The sequence below is a fragment of the Solanum pennellii genome, chromosome 5 (genome assembly GCF_001406875.1).
Source record: "Solanum pennellii chromosome 5, SPENNV200".
In the NCBI taxonomy this organism is placed as follows: domain Eukaryota; kingdom Viridiplantae; phylum Streptophyta; class Magnoliopsida; order Solanales; family Solanaceae; genus Solanum; species Solanum pennellii.
In genome coordinates, this window is record NC_028641.1 from 35,687,405 (window position 1) to 35,708,438 (window position 21,034).

A 21,034-nucleotide genomic window follows, 5' to 3' on the forward strand; every position below is an offset into this window, starting at 1 on the left:
TATTTTATAGAAAAACATAATGAAAGACTAAGTCACAAAGTCGCCATCTTAGACATACGAATACAGAAAATAGATAAGTCTATTACAATATTTTAATAAGGAAAACTAAACATCAAGATGTCCTAGGATCAAGTGAGGACATACCAAACTCCTTGCTTGAATGAACACTAATCCAAACTTCAACTTCGAGACTCCTTTCAAACTCCACCTACACCTTAAAAAAAAAATGTATCGAATTAGTACGAACACTTGTACTAAGCATAGTGTATGCATAAAATCATGAAAATGGACATTTGTATAAAACATGGTCTTTTTTATTATGACTTCATAGTGTAAGTGTAAGAACAACATTTAACACCTTAGAAACATACAAGATATCACATAAGCATTTTATCAATATTGAAGAACATTATTGTGATTTGAGTTTAACCTTGCCGTAACCTCTTTTAACTTGCATTCTTCTCACCAAAAGTTATCTTAAGACAAAATCAATCTCTTATTCGTTTCATTAACTCCCCACCTAAGGTTACTCTAAGATTCACATAGGTAGATCAAGAAGAGATCGCCCATACACCCTCATCAAACTTACCTAAGCAAACCTCAAAGCTACTCTAGATAGAGCACGTTCTATTAATCATACGTTAGCTTAAGATGTGATTGTTCATTAAGTTTATTAGACGACATATCATTCATTAAAGACTTCACATAATGGACTTGCAAAGGCCTAGGGTCTCACATACTAATATCTTCAAAGTCTAGTCATGCAATGCCTAGATAGCGTCCCATTCCACTACCTAAACTTCCTAGAACTTATCCAACACTAGCATGTACCCCACATGATGAGAATACGCAATAACAAACATAGACCATACTAGCTAGGCATGGAATCTGGAGTTCCAACCTACTCCGATGATGGTATTCTACTTGCCAAGGGTAGAACAAGGACACATCCCATGTAGGAACATGGTTAAGGAATATGATGGTCTTTTATGTACTGTAATTTCATTCTCAAGTAGAGCTACATTGCACTCTAGTCTCATTCTCAAGTAGAGCTGCAAAGCATAACATATTCACTCGGTGCTAGCCTTTGTTCTCATTGACTAAGTTCAATCTAAGGGACATATGAAAAGGTACCATCTCTTAGTCGTGACCTAGTCATAATGTACCTAACAAAGATGGGTCCACTAGGGGTTCCATTCGATGGTCTTTGAGGATAGCTCATTCTTAACCATCTTTCTATAGAATATTCCTCTTATTAGTCATGCTTAGAAGGGCACCATCTTAGGACTACCGATCCTAGACTTTCATTAAAAATTCTTCCATACACAGACAAGACAAAGGTGCATAAGCCTACTAAGTCAAGATATTCATATTCATCATATACATGTATCAAGTAGGGGACACTAGTCTACCAAAATAAGACACAACATACATAACTTGTATTTCATATACATATCATTCTTTGAAGCACTTAGGAATGACCCTTATCATCATTATATCACCCTATATATTACTGTAACATTATCGATATAATCATCGTAGACTCATATCGTCAAGTAGGAATAATCATGTATCAATTTTAAGGCTACACACATAAACACATAGTCATTGTCCAGCATGATCACCTAATATCCATAGGAGAGAACATATTTTCACGTAATTAGTATGTAGATAGATATGATAATGCTTCACATAATCAATTAGACAAATCATCATAATACTTCAAATAGTGCCGACAAGGCTATGATCATCAATTCCATGTATAAATCACAATACTAGATGTAACTAGGTCAATTAAACGTAGACTTAACAATCTAAGACCAATTAGACATCAATTGCATATACTATTTACATCATTAGAAAGCCCATAAGAAACTACTCATTAATTCATAAGTATAGAGACAAGATTACTCAACCCATAAAATAGTCAAAATAGGAATTTGCATAACTTCATGGTTTCATAAGAATTATACCTCATAAAACATAGCAGTAACATCAATTTAATTCTAAAACATTGTTTTGAAAACCTTTTATGCAAGAATCCATGGCTAGAATCATAAACTTGGAAAAATCATATTTTTGCTCATCTTTGAAAATCATTGGAATTGACTCCTTCATGAAAGAGATTTCAAGGATGAATAATCATACCTTATAGAGGAAGAATCCATGAAATCATAGTTGGAAACTTCAAAACCTTAGTCTTTTTCCTTAGGTTTTTTTCTATTTCTTTAATGGAGTTTGGAAAAGAGAGCGTTCTTTAGAGATTAAGAGAATTTCGTGTGGTTATTGTTTGGGAAGTGTAAATATGGTCTAAAACTGACTTAATATCTATATATAGACGTCCCATAGGTTACCCTAAATACCTCCCGCTTAAATTACCTAAAACGCACCTCCTAATTCGACTACAACTATGAGAACATTTGTCCTAGCCTAATTCAGGTTTGACCATGATTTATAATTAATTAAGTTGTTAATTTAATCAATTAAGTGACCTAGGGTAATTACTACAGTGCCCCTAAGTTGTTAGGACTATAACCAACCCTTTTGGACCATCCTAGGTTAGGTACTAGGATGTTTCTTTAGTTAGACATCCGTTTAGGTCACCCGATTAGGTATTTGGAATTCGGGAAGCCTAGTTAGTTAATTTTTGCTGGTCCGAGGTTAGTTAGTTATTTAGGGACGTTAGTTAGGACCTAGAATCATTTAGGGAGCCTGGTCCCACGTGATCGTACCCGCCTGCCTCCTAACCACCCTAATCGATTTAGTTGGGGCTTGTCTCTTGGCCGTTGGTAGCACATGTGTTGCCGTGTACTTTCCGAAACCTTGAACTCTTGAAAGTTAACTACTTGTCCAAGGATTCTTACTGTGTCCTTGGGAACTTCTTAATCTACATGGTCATTTTAAATGATTATGTGCTATGGTACCTAGGCTTGACACTTGGATACCTCGTACCTAATATGTGTAAGCTATAAACGAAAAAATTTATCTTAGGGTCTTCATTGCAGGTACAACAAGCTTGGGTAGGGGCATTTTAACATCAAGGTGTATTCTAAATTTTGTTAATTCATAGAAATTGTCTAACACCCGTCAGCCAATATTCTCCAATGTGCCCAATATTTAGTAATATTGGGCATTGAGATGCCTATGTACCCCCAATACCTATTCTTAAAATATATTAGGCTCTTTAATAGACAAGTACATTTTCTGGAATGTTACACGATCCCTCCCTTAGGAACATTCATCCCCGAATGACACTAAAATCTCTTAAAGGGTAGGAAATAAACTAAATACTAGGAGCAAAATCAGCACATATCATATCATTACACTTAGCACCCAATTTATGATCCATAATCATCTAAGAGCTACATATTCATAACATATAGTGAGGAACTTCCTTCTCAACCTTATTATAAGCTCAAAATGCATCAAAGAGGTACCAAGCTATTGTTGTTATCAAGGCAACAATAAAAACTCAAGAAAACATATACATACATGTTTCACATAAGTTGAAGAATAGAGTATGAAAACATCTCTTTAAAACTCTAGTTGGTTCTATCTTTTACCAAAACATATACACCTATTTAGAAAACAAGTCAATATACTTCAATTTAAATTAGTCTCCTAGACACAATGCAACATGCAACATACTACTATGACATTCTATCTCTCAAGCTTGAATTGAATAGAAGATATGAGACATTAATCTACAACACAACTACTTACGGTACTACCCCACTTAGAAGGATCTCATATGACTAAGGAGAGAAAACTACAACTTAACGGCTTGAGAACCATAAGAAAAGGACACTCATAACTTTTAATCTTTATGGCACGACATAGTAGTGGAAAAAAGGGAAACTCAATCGTCCTACAGCCTCTCGCCCATAGATGTGCCGCGGTTCACACCGATGGTCAAGACTCTACTACACGTGGCTTTTTGAGACTTTTTGATTCCTAAGACTACTTCAGAACCTTATGCTCTGATACCAAGTTTGTCATGACCCGAAACCATACCCTAGACATTAGGGTGCAATCTCGAATTGCGACAAGGCGTCGTCGACCTCTCAATGGTCTAAGACAAGCCCTTTCGTACATTTCATTGCATACATGTATGAAAAGTAGTGTGGAATTAAAACTTTTCATACTAAATAATATTACTTCAAAATATCTCTTTAATAGAAAAACATAATGAAAGACTAAGTCTCAAAGTCGCATCATAGACATATGAATATAAAATATAGCTAAAGCTATTACATTACTTCAATAACAAAAACTAAACATCAAGATGTCCTCGGATCAAGTGAGGACATACCAAACTCTTTGCTTGAATGAACACTAATCCAAGCTTCAATTTCGGGACTCCTTTGCTACACCTTTAAAGAAAAACGAAATGTATGGAATTAGTACAAACACTTATACTAGGTATGGTGTATGCATAAAATCATGAAAATGGACATTCGTATAAAACATGCTCTTTTTTATTAAGACTTCATAGTATAAGTACAAGAACAAAATTTAACACCTTAGAAACATACAAGATATCACATAAGATTTTATCAATATTGAAGGACATTACCATGATTTGAGTTTAACCTTACCGTAACCTCTTTTAACTTGCATTCTTCTCACCAAAGGTTATCCTAAGACAAAATCATTCTATTATTCATTTTATTAACTCCCTACTTAAGGTTACTCTAAGATTCACATAGGTAGAACAAGAAGAGACCGCCCATATACCCTTTAAAGCTTACCTAAGAAACCCTTAAACCTACCCCAGATAGAGCACGTTCTATTAATCATACATTAGCTAAAGAAGTGATCATTCATTAAGTCAATTAGACGACATATCATTCATTAAAGACTTCACATAATGGACTTGGAAAGACATAGGGTCTCACATACTAATATCTTCAAAGTCTAGTCGTGCAATGTCTAGATAGCGTCTGATTCTACTACCTAAACTTCCTAGAACTTATCCAACACTAGCATGTACCCCACATGATGAGGATAGGCAATAACTGACATAGAGCATACTTCCGGAGTTCCAACCTACTCCGATGAGAGTGTTCTACTTGCCAAGGGTAAAACGAGGACACATCCCATATGGGCACATGGTTAAGTAATATGATGGTCTTTTATGTACCCTAGTCTCATTCTCAAGTAGAGCTAAATTGCACTCTAGTCTCATTCTCAAGTAGAGTTGCAAACCATAACATATTCGCTCGGTGCTAGCCTTTGTTCTCATAGAGTAAGTTCAATCTAAGGGACATATGAAAAGGTACGTCACTTAGTCTTGACCTAGTGATAATGTACCTAACAAAGATGGGTCCACTAGGGCTGCCATTCGTTGGTCTCTAAGAATAGCTCATTCCTAACCTTCTTTCTATAGAAGATTCCTCGCATTAGTCTTGCTTCCAAGGGCACCATCATAGGTATACTGATCCTAGACTTTCATTAAAAATTCTTCCATACAGATACAAGACAAAGGCGCATAAGCCTACTAAGTCAAGATATTCATATTCATCATATACATGTATATAGTAAGGGACACTAGTCTACCAAAACAAGACACAACATACTTTACTTTATTTCATATACATATCATTCTTTGAAACAATTAGGAATGACCCTTATCATCATTATATCACCTTATATATTACTATAACAATATTGATATAATCATCATAGACTCATATAGTCAAGTAGGAATAATGAATGTATCAATTTTAAGGCTACACACATAAACACATAGTCATAGTCCAACATGATAACATAATATCCATATCATAGAACATACTTTCACGTATCTAGAATGTAGATAGATATGGTCATACTTCACATAATCAATTAGACATATCATCACAATACTTCAAAAAGTTCCGACAAGGCTATGATCATCAATTCCAAGTATAAATCATAATACTAGATGTAACTGGGTAAATTCAACATAGATTTAACAATCTAAGACCAATTAGACATCAATTTCATATCATCTTTACATCATTAGAAAGCCCATAAGAAAGTACTTATTAATTCATAAGTATAGAGACATGATTACCTAACCCATAAAATAGTTAAAATAGGAATTTGCATGGCTTGCATGAGTTCATAAGAATTATAGCTTTAAAACATAACATTAACATCAATTTAATTCTAAGAAATTGATTTAAAAACCTCTTATACAAGAACCCATGGCTAGAATCATAAGATTGGACAAATCATATTTTTTATCATAATTGAAAATCATTGGAATTTACTCCTTGAATAAAGAGATTTCAAGAATGAATAACCATACCTTATATATGAAGAATCCACGGAATATTTGTTGGAAATTTCAAAACCTTAGTCTTATTCCTTAAGTTTTTTCCTAGTTCTTCAATGTAGTTTGGAAAAGAGAGCGTTCTTGAGAGATTAAGAGAATTTCTTGTATTTCTGGTTTGAGACTTGTAATTCTGGTCAAAAACATACTTAATATATATATATATATATAGACGTCCCATAAGGTTACCCTAAAGACCTCCAACTTAAATTTCCTAAAATGCCCCTCCTAATCGACAACAAATAGGATAACATTTGTCCTAGACTAATTCGGGTTTGACCATGACTTTTAATTAATCAAGTTGACAATTCAATTAATTAGGTGACCTAGGGTAATTACAAAAGTACCCCTAAGTCGTTAGAACATAACTAACCCTTTTGGACCATCCTAGGTTAGGTACTAGGGTGTTTCTTTAGTTAGTTATTCGTTTAGGTCACCCGGTTAGGTCTTAGGATTTCGGGCAACCTTGTTAGTTAATTTTTGTTGTTCCTAGGTTAGTTAGTTAGTTAGGGACGTTATTTAGGACGTAGAATCAGTTAGGGAGCTTGGCCCCACATGATCCTACAAGCCTGACCCTAACCACCCTAACTGAGTTCTGTTGGGGCTTGTCTCTTGGACGTTGGTAGCACATGTATTGCCGTGTACTTTCCCCAACCTTGCACTCTGGAAAGTTCACTACTTGTCCAAGAATTCTCACTATGTCCTTGGGCACTATTTAATCTACATGGTCTTTTTAAATGATTATTTGTTATTTTACCTAGGTTTGACATTTGGATGACCCTTACCTAATGTGTGTGAGAAATAAAAGGAAAAATTTTATCTTAGGGTCTTCATTGCAGGTACAACAAGCATGGATTGGGGCATTTTAACATAAAGGTGTATTCAATATTTTGTTAATTCATATAAATTGGCTAATACCCTTAAGCCTATATTCTCCAATATGACCAATATTACTAAATATTGGGCATTGGAATGCCTATGTACCCCCAATACCTATTCTTAAAATCTATAAGGCTCTTCAATAGACAAGTACATTTTCTGGAATGTTACAGAATTAGTGGTGTGCTGTCATGAAGAACTCAAGGGAGTGGTGAGTTCAACACTTGGTTGTATGAGAAAGAATATTTGGGTCTGTTCTATGTGTATTACTGTTGGCGCATCTTGGTTGTTTTTTGGGAAAGGATGTACAATGAATGTGATGGACAGAGAATGAGGGTGTGGCGGTACACATTATGTAGGGCTTTATGGGCTCATTATATGTCAAAGTTAGCTACTGTTTTATGAGGCTCACGGTGAGATAGCTGCTAAATTTAGTTTACCATAACTTAAATTGTAGATTAAATCCAAAAAGGGGAGGTTGAATCATGATAGTATATCAGTCTAAGGATAAGTTATGTAAGGCTATTCGATTCTATATCCTTTTGGCATGAAATATGATACCTGCGATTAATATCAACAAGTGAATCTCATAAGTTCTATTCCTAGAAAAGGAAACTTCTATTACTGGTCCGTACTTCCATATCTCCAAAATGATTATGACCACTAAAATAACATCTCAAAAGATTATGATTATCCAAAGTACAATCCCAAAAGAGTTATGAACTGACAAACAACAATCTCAAAGATTATAGAATCTAAGTAAATAAATCTATATAATTACGATTGGCAGCTCAGGGGAGAATTCCTAGGATGGGTCGATCCCAACTGATACATAGGGTGGCAGCTCAGGGGCAAAAGCCTAGCATGCGCAGATCCCTATTGGTATAGAAGGGTGGCAGCACAGGGGCGAAAGCCTAGCATGGGCCGATCCCAAATTTTGTAATTATGAGTACCGCATCCCAGGGGTTAATATGCCTAGCATGGGTCATCCTCTTCTACCACTGATCAGCTGGTCACTTGTATCACATGACCTACAAAGATTGTAACGTACAGAAAAGTAAAGAAAACAATGTAACTTACGTGATCTCACATGAGTAAGCAAAGGTGGTCTTTTCTCTTGATTTATACACTCATATGTTGATACTTCATTTCTTTTGAGCCCTTGTATTACATACACTATATTTCCTTACATATGCAGTACATTTTTTCGTACTAATGTCCCTCGCTGGGGACGCTGCTTTTCATGATGTAGGCACAGGTACTCCAGCTAGTAAACCTCCTTAGTAGGAGTATACGACACTCAGATACTTTTGGTAAGCTCCAGGTTGCTTTGGAGCTTTACAGCGTCCTTGGTAAATTCATTTTTGTATTGTATTGTAGTTAAGGGTAAGGCGAGATTTTTCCCTACCTACTCTAGTCTTATATTTAGAGGCTTTGTAGATGTATGTACATGGTTCAGTTGTGTCTTACGGAGTTGTGGCCTCAACGACCAAGTCTTGTATATAACTTTTGGATCTACTTATGTTGGTTTGTATCACTGCGTCCTAGGTGAACTCGTCACAATTGTTATAGTTATTTGCATAGTAAGAAAAGGTTACAACTTGTTTTCTCTCGGGATTTTAGGGCATCGGGTACCTGTACGTCTTAATGGGTTTTAGGCAAAAAAAAGTGATATCAGAGAAGGTCATCCTAGGGAGTCTACAAAGTCGTGTCTGTGTAGAGTCTTTCTTATGGATGTGTCGTGCACCACATGTATAAGTAGGAGGCTACGGGACATGTAGGAGTTGTCTCATTTCTTTCATTTCTAAGATCGTGCGATAGAACCAATGTTGTAGGTAAATCATACCTAATTTTTAAATTGTTTTACCATAGCAAAGATGCTGGTTATGAGAAGGAGTGGAAGTACTGGTAATCGAGTAGATGTGGCTGCCCAAGAAGGGACCAACCAACCACCACCAAGTCAAGTTGTTCAAAGTGGGGCTGAAGATGAAATTTAATCGCAGACTTCCCTGACGCCTCTATCTCTTGAAGATATAAGGAGGGAAGATGAACCTCAGGAATCCCCTATTAATGCTACCGAGCAAAATTTGAGGAATGCAAGAAGGTCCAGCTGTAGGTACTAGTGGTGTAGATAGAGCAGCTGGAACACGGATACATGATTTTCTTAACTTGGACCCTCCATCATTCACCGGGTCAGATCCTAATGAAGATCAGCAAGACTTTATAGATCACATCAAATGCACATGTAAGTTGTAAAGAATCACTTGAGCTAGCAACATATCGATTAAAGGGTGTGGCTATATTGTGGTATGAAGCTTGGAAGCAATCTAGGGGAACGGATGCACCTTCAGCTACGTGGAAAGAGTTCAAAAAGGCATTCCTTGACCATTATCTTCCAGCGGAGATCCAAGAGGCCCATGTGGATCAGTTCTTAAATCTCCACCACGGAGGTATGAGCATGAGAGAGTACAGTCTCAAATTCAATTCCTTGGCCAGATATGCACCTAATGTAGTAGCTACCATGGAGGATAGAGATCATCGATATGTGGATAGATTATACCCATATTTAGTTAGAGAATGTACCTTTGCTTCATTGAATAAAGATACGGATATAGCAAGGATGCAGGCCTTTGCGCAAAAGTTGGATGATCAAAGGCAAAGAAGAAGGACACAAGAGTCGGAAATAGGGCATTCTAAGAAGGCCAGATCCACGGGGCAGTTTACACCATCCCAAGGTGAGTTTAAGCCTTGGTTCTCTAATAAACCACCTAGGACATCATCTTTCTACTCTACAGCTAGTGCTCCAGAACAGTTTCAAGGGTTTAGGGGTAATCAGTTTTGGCGAAGAAGCGAAAGATAAGGCTTACAAAATAGTAGGTCATCAAGAGCAAGGAAGTACGATCCAATCAAGGCATCCTCGACATCCTTGTAAACAGTGTCGGAGGAATCATCTAGGTGCATGCAGGTTTGGGACAGATGTTTGTTTTTGGTATGGCACACCAGGGCATATGATGAGAAACTGCCCTCATAGGGGCGTGGGTGGCGTTGCGCAGCCAACTACATCAGTTATTTCATCAAAATCATCAACACCTTCTTTGGGTAGGGGGCTACAGATGCCTACATGTCGTGGTAGAGGATCCAGGGGAGAAGCTATTTATAGTGGAGGTCGGAGTCGCAAAAGAGGTACTCCTCGAATGGAAAGGTAATATTGGGGTGCCAAGAGGTAAATTTATTTCTTATCTTAAGGCAAAGAAGATGATTTCCAAAGGATACATATTCCATCTGGTTAGATTGAAAAATGTAGATGTGGAGCCACCAACCCTTCAATCCATTCCGGGGTAAATTAATTTCCAGATGTGTTTCTTGAATATCTTCCAGGCTTTCCTCCAGAACGAGAAGTGAGTTTGGTATTGATGTGCTTCTAGATACTCAACCTATCTCAATTCTTCCATATAGAATGGCTCCGACAGATTAGGGAAGTTGAAGGAGCAATTAAAAGACTTATTAGAAAAAGGATTCATAAGGCTAGTATGTCCCCATGGGGAGAACCAATTTAATTTGTACAAAAAAAGATGGCTCATTAAGAATGTGCATCGACTACCGGCAGTTGAATAAGGTAATGATTAAGAACAAATATCCCCTCCCTAGAATTGATGATTTGTTTGATCAATTACAAGGTGCTAAGTGTTTTTCAAAGATCGACCTGAGGTCAGGGTATCACCAAGTGAGGGTCAAGGACCAAAATATACCAAGACAGATTTTTGAATACGGTATGGTAATTTTGAGTTCTTACTCATGTCATTGGGCTAACAAATACCAGTGGCATTTATGGATTTGATGAATAGGGTGTTCGAGGCATTTTTAGATGTGTTCGTGATAGTGTTCATAAATGTCATTTTGGTGTATTCATGATCAGAAGAGGATCATGCTAATCACTTGCGACAGGTTTTAAAAATTCTCCGTGATCGTAAACTGTATGCAAAGTTTGCTAAATGTGAGTTCTGGTTGAAATTTGTGGCATTCCTAGGTACATATTGTATCTGAGAAAGGAATAAGGGTTGATTACTAGAAAATAGAAGCCGTGAAAAACTGTCCAAGACCTACAACGCCTACGGAGATTCGTAGTTTTCTTGGATTCGTAGGTTATTACAGAAGGTTCATTGAAGGATTCTCTTCCATTGCTGCACCCTTAACAAAACTAACACACAAAGAAACCAAGTTTCAGTGGAGTGATGAGTGTGAAAGAAGCTTCCAAGAGAGGAAGAGTAAATTAACTTCTACACCTGCGTTGGTACATCCAGAAGGCACACAAGGCTATGCAGTGTTTTGTGATGCTTTTGGAGTGGGCTTAGGTTTTGTATTGATGCAGCATGGTAAAGTTATATCTTATGGCTCAAGCCAGCTGCGGCCACATGAGAAAAATTATCCAACCCATGATCTAGATCTAGCAGCAGTTGTGTTTGCTTTGAAGATATGGAGCCACTACTTGTATGAAGTTCATGCTGACATATACATTAATCACAAGAGTTTGCAATATATCTTTAAGCAAAAGGACTTAAATCTGAGGCAGTGAAGGTGGCTGGAGCTATTACAAAAATTATGACATTGATATCTTGTATCATCGCGGTATAGCAAATGTTGTAGTTGATGCTTTAAGCCGTAAAATACTAGAAATACTTATGGGCAGTCTGGGGAACGACAAGGGATAACTAAGGATCCATGCCAACTATCTAGCTTGGGGGTTCTCCTTCTTGAATCTCAAGATGAAGGGGTCATTGTGCAAAATGCGGCAGAATCATCATTAGTAGTGGAAGTGAAAGAGAAGCAGTACACTGATCCTATTCTTTTACAGCTTAAGGTGAATGTAAAACATGGTATGACGAAGGAATTTGACCTTTCGCAAGAGGTAGTACTTCGATGTCAAAACAGATTGTGTGTACCTTATGTAGATGAACTAAGAAAGAAGATCATGATAGAAGCACATCATTCATGATACTCTGTTCACTCGGGGTCAACTAAAATGTATCATGACTTGAAAGAAACGTATTAGTGTGGGGGCATGAAGGAGCATTGAAAAATTTGTGGCTCAATGTCCAAATTGTCATTAGGTAAAAGTAGAACACCAGAGACCTGTAAGTTATATGCAACGTATAGAACATTCAATTTGGAAATGGGACATGATCAACACGTAATTTGTCACTGGTTTCCCTCACTCATTTACAAACTCACCAAAGCAGCGCACTTCTTGCCGGTGAGGACTACTTATACAGCTTAAGAGTATGTGAGGTTGTACATATAGAGATAATTCAACTACATGGAGTGACAATCTCTATAATATCTGATAGAGGAGCTCAGTTCACTGCAAATTTATTGAAGTCGTTTTAGAAGATTTTGGGAACACAGGTGAATTTAAGTATGACCTTCACCCTCAAACGGATGGCACGGCATAACGTACAATTCAGACACTTGAGGATATCTTGCGAGCTTGTATATTATATTTTAAGGGTAGCTGGGATGATCACCTACCACTTATTGAATTTTCTTATAACAATAGCTACCATCGAGCATTAAAATGGCACCTTATGAAGCCTTATATGGTCAAAAGTGTAGATCACCAATTGGCTGGTTCGAAACAGTTGAAACTGGCTTATATTGGCAAGATCTTGTTCATCAAGCTATGGAAAAAGTCAAAGTGATACATCAGCGGCTGGAAACAGCTCAAAGTCGACATGAATCATATGCAGATATTCGAAGGAGAGGACTAGAATTTTCTATAGGGGATTGGGTGTTCTTGAAGGTGTCTCCAATGAAAGGGGTAATGAGGTTTGGTAAAAAGGGGAAGTTGAGTTCGCGCTATGTAGGGCCATATAAGATTATTTGTAAATTCGGCCAAGTAGCCTATAAGTTAGAGCTACAAGAAGAGCTTTCCTCAGTTCATCCGGTGTTTAAGGTCTCAATGCATACGTGACCCATCTTGTATTACTCCTACTGAATATTTACAGGTTATGCGAGAATTACTCATGAAAAAGTACCCATTGCTATTCTAGCTCGACAAGTTAGGAAGTTAAGAAATAAAGAGGTAGCTTCTGTAAAAGTGTTATGGAGGAACCAACAAGTAGAAAAAGTTACATAGGAAGCGGAAAAAGCAATGAGATTGAAGTATCCTCATCTCTTTCAGATCTAAGAGAAAGATAAAAATGCTTAATTTATCTGCCGACATGTAAGTATACGTCTATATGTATTATGTGATTAATAGTAGTACTAACTGAGGCTAAAATCTGTTTGGGTTGGATAAGTATGGTAATATTCAAGGACGAATGTTTTAAGGGGGGGGGAGGATGATACATCCCGTCTTACGTATATGCTTGTTCTATTCTTGTGATACTGCTGGCCTTATAGTATAGATGAGGGACCATGTTCCTTATATGATTAGTGTTGGTTTAAATTATCCAGAAAGTGATATATCATGTCATTCACGTTTTAGAGTGTTTACTGTAAGTTGACTCCGGCTGATGTATTTAAACTAGAGATAGTAAGGTGGTAATTGAGCTAAAATGTGAAAGTTAAGTTCTAAAATGGATGTAATATTCATAAAATGGAATAAAATAATTGAGCCGCTTACTTGTCTTTAATAAGCTAGCAGCTGCATCACCTACTTGAGCTATATGGATATTGTTAAAGGGCAGAAGCTTGATGGACAAGATTTAGAATTATAGTAATGGGCTCACTTGAAGCCCAAACCTATTAAAAGAAAATAAAAATTAAAGAAAGTCCAGCAGCCAAATCTGCCAAGGCCCAATATAGATAAGGCCCAAGTGAAATCAACTACGTGCATCACCTAGTTTGACCTTTTGAACTGCTTGATGTGCATAAGCAGGTGCATCACCTACTTGACCAATTAGTGTCTGAAAATGGACCCCAAAAAAGGATGTTCTAGAGGATATTTTTGTGGTTAATAAAGCTCCATATATATCAAATATGAGCATATATCCTTCACCATTTTAACACATAAAAATAAGAATTAACTCCAGCTCTCTATCTCTCTCTTTTCTCTTAAAGATTAAACCAGCAGCCTTTAAGTTTTATAGAGTTCTTGAAGAAACCCTCATATATGTGCAAACCAAGGTAAGTGAAGACTCATGGATTTAGCTTAATTCTCCTAGGGATGATTAGGAAAACATGTTATTCATGGTCTAATATAACTACAAAGGCAAAATATTTGCAGCAACTACTGCTCACTTCCTTAGATATTAAAATACCTTTCTTTCTTCTTTGGTTTAGGTGTAAAGGAAAGTGGAAGTTCTAAAAGAATTCAAGTTATCACAAGAAGTTGCAGAAATTATGGTAAGGTTACTGTTCCATTTTTGTCTTCCTTATGTATGAGTTTGAGTAAGGAATTAGTGGTGTATTGTCATAAAGGACTCAAGGGGGTGGTGAGTTCAATACTTGGTTGTATGATAAAGAATATTTGGGGTTGTTCTATGTGTATTACTGTTGGTGCAGCTTGGTTGATCTTGGGGAAAGGATGTAAAATGTATGTGATGTCCAGAGAATGAGGGTGTGGTGATACACATTATGTTTAGGGTTCTATGGGCTCATTATCTGTAAAAGTTAGCTACTGTTTTACGAGGCTCACGGTCTGATAGCTGCTAATTTTAGTTTGCCATGACTTAAATTGTAGATTAAATCCAAAAAGGGGAGGCTGAATGGTGATAATATTGATTCCTTACAGGTACTATCTCTAATGGCACAAAAATAAGATCGAGTCTACGCACGTGGGTGATCAAAGTCTGTCGCCCCGTCTGCTCGCCTGGTCATTGGCTCTGATGATGAGCGTGACCCCGAGTACGTGCCCCCAGGCACTTCCACCCAATCTCGAGCTGCACGTGCTGCAAGAGCCACACCCAAAAAGGTGGCGTCCAGCGTAGTCACTGCCTCCCAGTGTGATGAGGAACGCACACTGACCGGCACACCTTCTGGGTAAGCTACTAATAAAGAAGGAGCGTCTGGCTCCTTAGGAGTTTTGTGGTCGGAAGAAGCCTCCGAATTTGCTGAGGTCCCTGCACCCGCCAGAGTTGCACAGTCTGCCTCGTCTGATGAGGATGACATTTCAAAATCCACACCCGACTCACCGACTTGTGCTCTCACCCGGTTACTGACCAGCCCAACCGGTGGGGTGTCGACGGGCAGTATCAATTTTATTCAGATGCAAAGTTTCTGAATGATAAAGGAGTTATGACATGGACCTTTACATTGGAGAGGCGGGTCCTTACGGGAAGTCTCCCGACTATGCCAGAGATCCACAATCTCTTCACCAGACACCAACTGGAGTGGACAACGCGTTTGTTGGGCCGTTATAGTGAAGAGTTGGTCCAAGAGTACTACGCCTCCTACGTGGCTACTCTCAGATCATAGATTGATAGGCGGGCTGCCCCTGCCAAACAAGCCCCACCGTAGCATGTCCGAGTACGTGGCATTCAGGTTGATATCTCCCTGCCTGCCATCCGCCGGTATCTATATTGCGAGGATGTTGATGCCAACCAGACCCCTCTCACCGCCGAGTTTGACTATCAGTGGCAAATTGTCAAAGATGGCCAATTCTTGCGTGAGCCATCGCTGAGAGAGACCACCAAGAGGTGGATGGCGCTGCACTTGTCTGTTGATGGAGAGGGTGCTGACTGGGTAATCGTGCCGAAGGGAGCCATCAAGAAGGCTAACCTTACCTTCACGGTGAAGTTCTTATGGTTGATTCTCCGCCACTGCCTTTCCCCCACAGCCACTGAGTCACATGGGATCGTGCAGTACTGATGGCGGCGATGAAAGCCGGTTTTGAGGTGGACTTTGCTTGGCTTCTACAGGCGGTCATGCACGAGAGGGCTTTTAAGGTCACAACTACTTACCCTTTCCCGTGCATGATATTTTCTTTATGCGGGTCCGTAGGTGTGCCTTTTGGCACATTGATCAGCTCAAGACCCCGCTGGGCACTGTTGATATCGTCCTCATCAGGGATGAGGCTATTAGTTGGCTCCACGCAGAGGGCCCCGTCCAGAGTTGCGTCCACTTGGTGACAATCTGGCTGATACGGTAGCACACGCTCGCACGGCTACACAGGCTGCTCCACTCACACTACCTCGGTCAAATCTATCCCGGGTAGTAGCACTGCCCCGAGCTCCTCTCGCTCAGCCCCTTTCCCCGCTCTGGTCCCGCTTGCTAGGGTCCACAAACTAGAGGTACAGATGGCTACACTTCTGCATCACATCCATCCTTGGATGCAAAGTTCTATTGCTGAGGTAGAAGAGCGCTTGAAGCGGAGGATGGTCCAGCACACAGAGCGAAAGATCGCTGAGGTTCATCAGTGCTTGGACGCTTTTGAGTTGCGTGTGCTAGCCTTGTCAACCCCTCAGGTGGATGTGTCGACCCTTTAGGCTGCGGTTGAGAGTCTTCGCGCAGACATGATATGATCCTAAAGGCTAGGATGCCTGAGTCTGAGGCCCCCTCTGCAGAGCCTGCTGAGGACACAATGATGGCAGCCTTATTCGCTACTTCTGAGATTCTACCACCTCCCCCTCGAGAGCATGCTAAGAGGCGTAGGGGTCGTAAGGAGGATGAGGCTAGAGCACGGAAGAAGGAGCACCGTGATATGGAGGCTGCGAGGAGAGCCTCGCTTGCTGATAAGGAGGCGCGTCGGGGAGTTAGCTGCTGGGGAATCTAGCTCCAGAAATGTGGAGATAGCGGGATGCACTCCTGATAGTGTTGTTGCTGATGAACCCAGATTACAGAGGTAGTGGGTTTCGGGGAACTGGACCCACCAGCTTGCTGATCGTCGGCGCTTTGCGCCCCAGGTTTGCTTCACCTACCACTCTCGTATTTCAATTTTTTATGCATTGGGGACAATTGCATGTCTTTTTGTTGGGGGTGGGGTAAATGGAAAGTGAGTGCTAGGGTGAAGTCTGAGTAGCCCAATTCCTCTTTTGGGGTTTTCTTGCCTGTGTTCTTTTTCCCCAAGAGACTGATAATTTTTACTGTTGAACCGGCATGTCTATATCTTGTGTACATAGTTTAACTCTGAAGCATGATGGCTAAAACCATATCCTGATGAAATGAAAATGATGCATGACTAGGCATAGTAATTGAAATGTGTGGCTCTAAGCATGACACAGAGATACACCACTGCATGACCCTAAGTCTAAAATTTGAACTAGGTATCTGATAATCTGGTAGAGTAATGAGATGTCAAGTGAGTGTGAGGAAGATTTGAATAGTCAACTATTTGTATTGAGCTAGAACTTGCCTAGTTAGTCCTGCTAAAAGTAAGTTGTAATAGACAATTAGGAAAGGATCATAGGCCCTTGTTCAATATAGCCCATTTTTAGCCTAAATAAAAAAAAACAAATGAAATTAATCCTTCTTTGATCCAAATGATTTGAGCTTAAACTAGACCTTTCTTTTTCACCCCAACTGATCTTTTCTGGGAATAATGTGTTGGCCCTGGTCCCTCCTTGGACATGTGCACCTCAGCTTATGCCAAAAGCATAAGTTGAGGGTGGCTAATACAGTAAACAACCTTTTTATGGCCCTGACCCAACTTTGGGTATTGTGTACTTTGACTCATGGCAAAGCCATGAGTTGAGGGTGGATATTATGAGGAATGCTCTGGAAATTGGGGTTGAAAGAACAAAGAGAGAGAAACAACAAAAGTAAAGTGACTCAAGAATTAGTTGAAAGAAAAGTGAAATAAAAAAATACAATAAATACAAGCAAGAAAAGAAGAGATTCACTTACACAAATGAAGAAAGAAGGGAAAATAGCAAGGTGAAAGAATATGAGAAACTGGGCGAAATAAAATGATAAAAAGTGGTATGTTTAGCCGATATGTCAAGAAGGGCAAAAAAAAGTCACTAAAGTATACCTAAATATACCCTACCTGACCCTGAGCCTATGTTACAACCTAAGAAAGTCCTATCGTGATCTTAAAAGTTGTATAGCGAACTTAAAGCAGTGAAAATAAGGGCAAGCTTATGAAAATATGTATGAATGAGTTGTGAATCTGTTCTGAGAGTGAGTGTTGAAAAGTAATCCTTATACTCAAACTAAAATCATTGTGTGAAAAATGAGGGTATTGTTTTGAAGTAAGCACACTAGTTGCAATACCGGAAATATTGGCACCTCGGTGAGAAATTGAAGAGGATAGGTGTTAGTGCGTGGTGAGTCTGTGTCATGGTCTGATTCCACATAATTCAAGCCTAATAGTGATAGCATGCATAAATATGATGAGACTGATCGGGATTGATAGCCAAATGATTGCGAAAGATAAAACATGGATACTATTGTACAAAGATTTTGTAGTGAGTCATAGTGCGCCGCTTGAGGACCAACAACGAATTTAAGTTGAGGGTGTTGATATACTATGGTTTCACGGTATTTTTAATGCTTTTTCCTTAAGTTTAGTGTGTGTCCAAAATCCTTTTTGTATTAATTTTTATGTAAGCTTCTCTTTATTTGCAGGAAATCTGTCTAAAGATGAACGCAGAAGTTTTTGAGCAAGAAATGCAGAAAAGTACCACCTACGGAGCTTGTGACGGTCCGTCGTTCCTGTGACGATCCGTAGATGGCATCGTAGTGAAGCTGCTGAAGGAAGATGGGAAAGTCTAACCAAGTGTGGGGCTACGAAGTGCGTGACGGACCGTCGTAGCCAAAACGGTCCGTCCTGCTTGTTCGTCATGAAGATTAGAGAAGTAGTCCCAATACCCAAATTCCAAGATTTCAAGTGTTATGGAACAGAGACCCTCGACATACCGTTATGCCTGTGACGATCCGTCATACCTGCCGTCGAGGGTAATGAAGAGAGCAGCAGAAGAATTTGCAAAGTATGGGACGACAGAGTCCATGGCGGCCCGTTGTGACCACGACGACCCGTCATGAGGTCCGTCGACCTAGCCGCCGTTTTGATAGATTTTCAGCAAATAGAGTCCTTCTTTGATTATTTTTTTGTTTTTTTATAAATAGTTCGAAATACCTCGTTTTTGGGGTTAGACTCTTAGTGATTAGACTCTCTTATAGTTAGACTCTTGATTATTTTAGCTTCTTTTGTGGATTAGACTGGTGATTATTATTACACTTTTGGAGAATCTTTAGTCTTCAATTAATTTCAGTAATTGATTGTTCGTGATTTTGTTGATTAATCAAGTGAACTTCTGGATTTTATTCTTTCTCATTGAAGTAAGTGCATGAATTCTTATATTACATATTTGAATACTGTGATTATGACTATGCGTAACTAAACTCCATAACTAGGGTTGTGGGAACCATAGGTGAATAATGAGGTAAAACCTAACTAAAATAACAATTCTAGAATAGTGTCTTGCATGTATTGATAATTCTTCCGCTTAGAAGTCTTTTTAACGGATGGCCAACATTAGAACTCGCCTTAATGCTACTTGCCGGACCAAGGAGGTAGATAATAGGAAAAGAATTATCAACATAGATTTAGTGTATACTATCTAATAGGCTAGTATTGATTGGTATGAGGTAATAACTTAGTCAAATATCGAATACAATGCTTAATATAAGGTAAAGGTAAGGATTATTATAGCAACACACGTAGCCGGACCAAGGTGCGATGTGAAATTTTCTAGATGCCGGACCGAGGATTTAGAAATACATAACCTATCACTTTGCATGCAAGATACTAGGAAAGAATTGTCATAGTTAGAATTAAGAATTGTCATAGTTAGAATTATCAAGTTAGAAACCTGTGGGGAACACGTAAACCCTAGTTACTTTTATTAACTGATTAAACTCCAACATTTGAATCTGTTAGTTGTCTACTTTGATTTAGCTAATTATTTTCATTCCTTTAGAAATAAAACCCCCCCTTTTATTGTCTTTATTTTCCAAGGAAATAATTGACTAAATAGTAGTAATAATAGATTGAAGTTAAGTCTGAACTATTTTCCTTGTGGGAACGACCCCAACCTCATTAGTTGGGTTCTTTACTTAATATAACCGCTTTACTTCTTGTTTGAGAATTAAGTTTGAGCGTATCAGCCATGGGTTCATTGTTAAAGTAATTTCAAAGGCATTTTAATGATGAATATATGTTTACCTACAAATTTTATGAGGAATTTCTATCAAATTTCATGAAGAACCCATGATCCTCAAAATCTCTCAAATTGGCTTATAATGTGGGTCTTGTAATCTTGATTTCATGTTTATAGAATTGTGAATAGATTGTACTGAATTGCTTATTGCTATTACTATCTATATCAATTGAATATGAGTTGTGGAGGAATGATCAAAGATGATCATTAGCTTGGAGATTTGACTTATTTCCTCTAATTAGCTTAAAATGTATATTAAATTGTATTGATTGGTATGGTCAACTTATGATTGTGGTGTTTACATTCTTGTACATGTTTATGTATTATGATCAAGGACTTGAAGGCATTAGATGCAAGATGAATTGATATGATGATTCTTATAATAGGAAGTTGAAGGATTTAGCCTTGATTCTAATCGTACCACTTATATAGCTATGTACGATTGGTTACACCTCAGGCAAGTGTTAACCCTCTATTTCAGTGTGGGAGTAGAATACTGTATTCCATGTAGCTCACATGCTCTATGGCGGTTATGGCTAAATCTCCCAATGTATATAATGAACTAAGTTAAGATTATGGAATCTAATCACAACTCCTTGAGAGTATTACTTAGTATTGATAAGATTATGGACCCTACCCATGCATTGCACAAGTGAACATAAAGAAAGGATAAGATTAGTACATGTATACAAGTAAGACTTATGTGATTGTATGTATGAATTGTATGAATGCATTG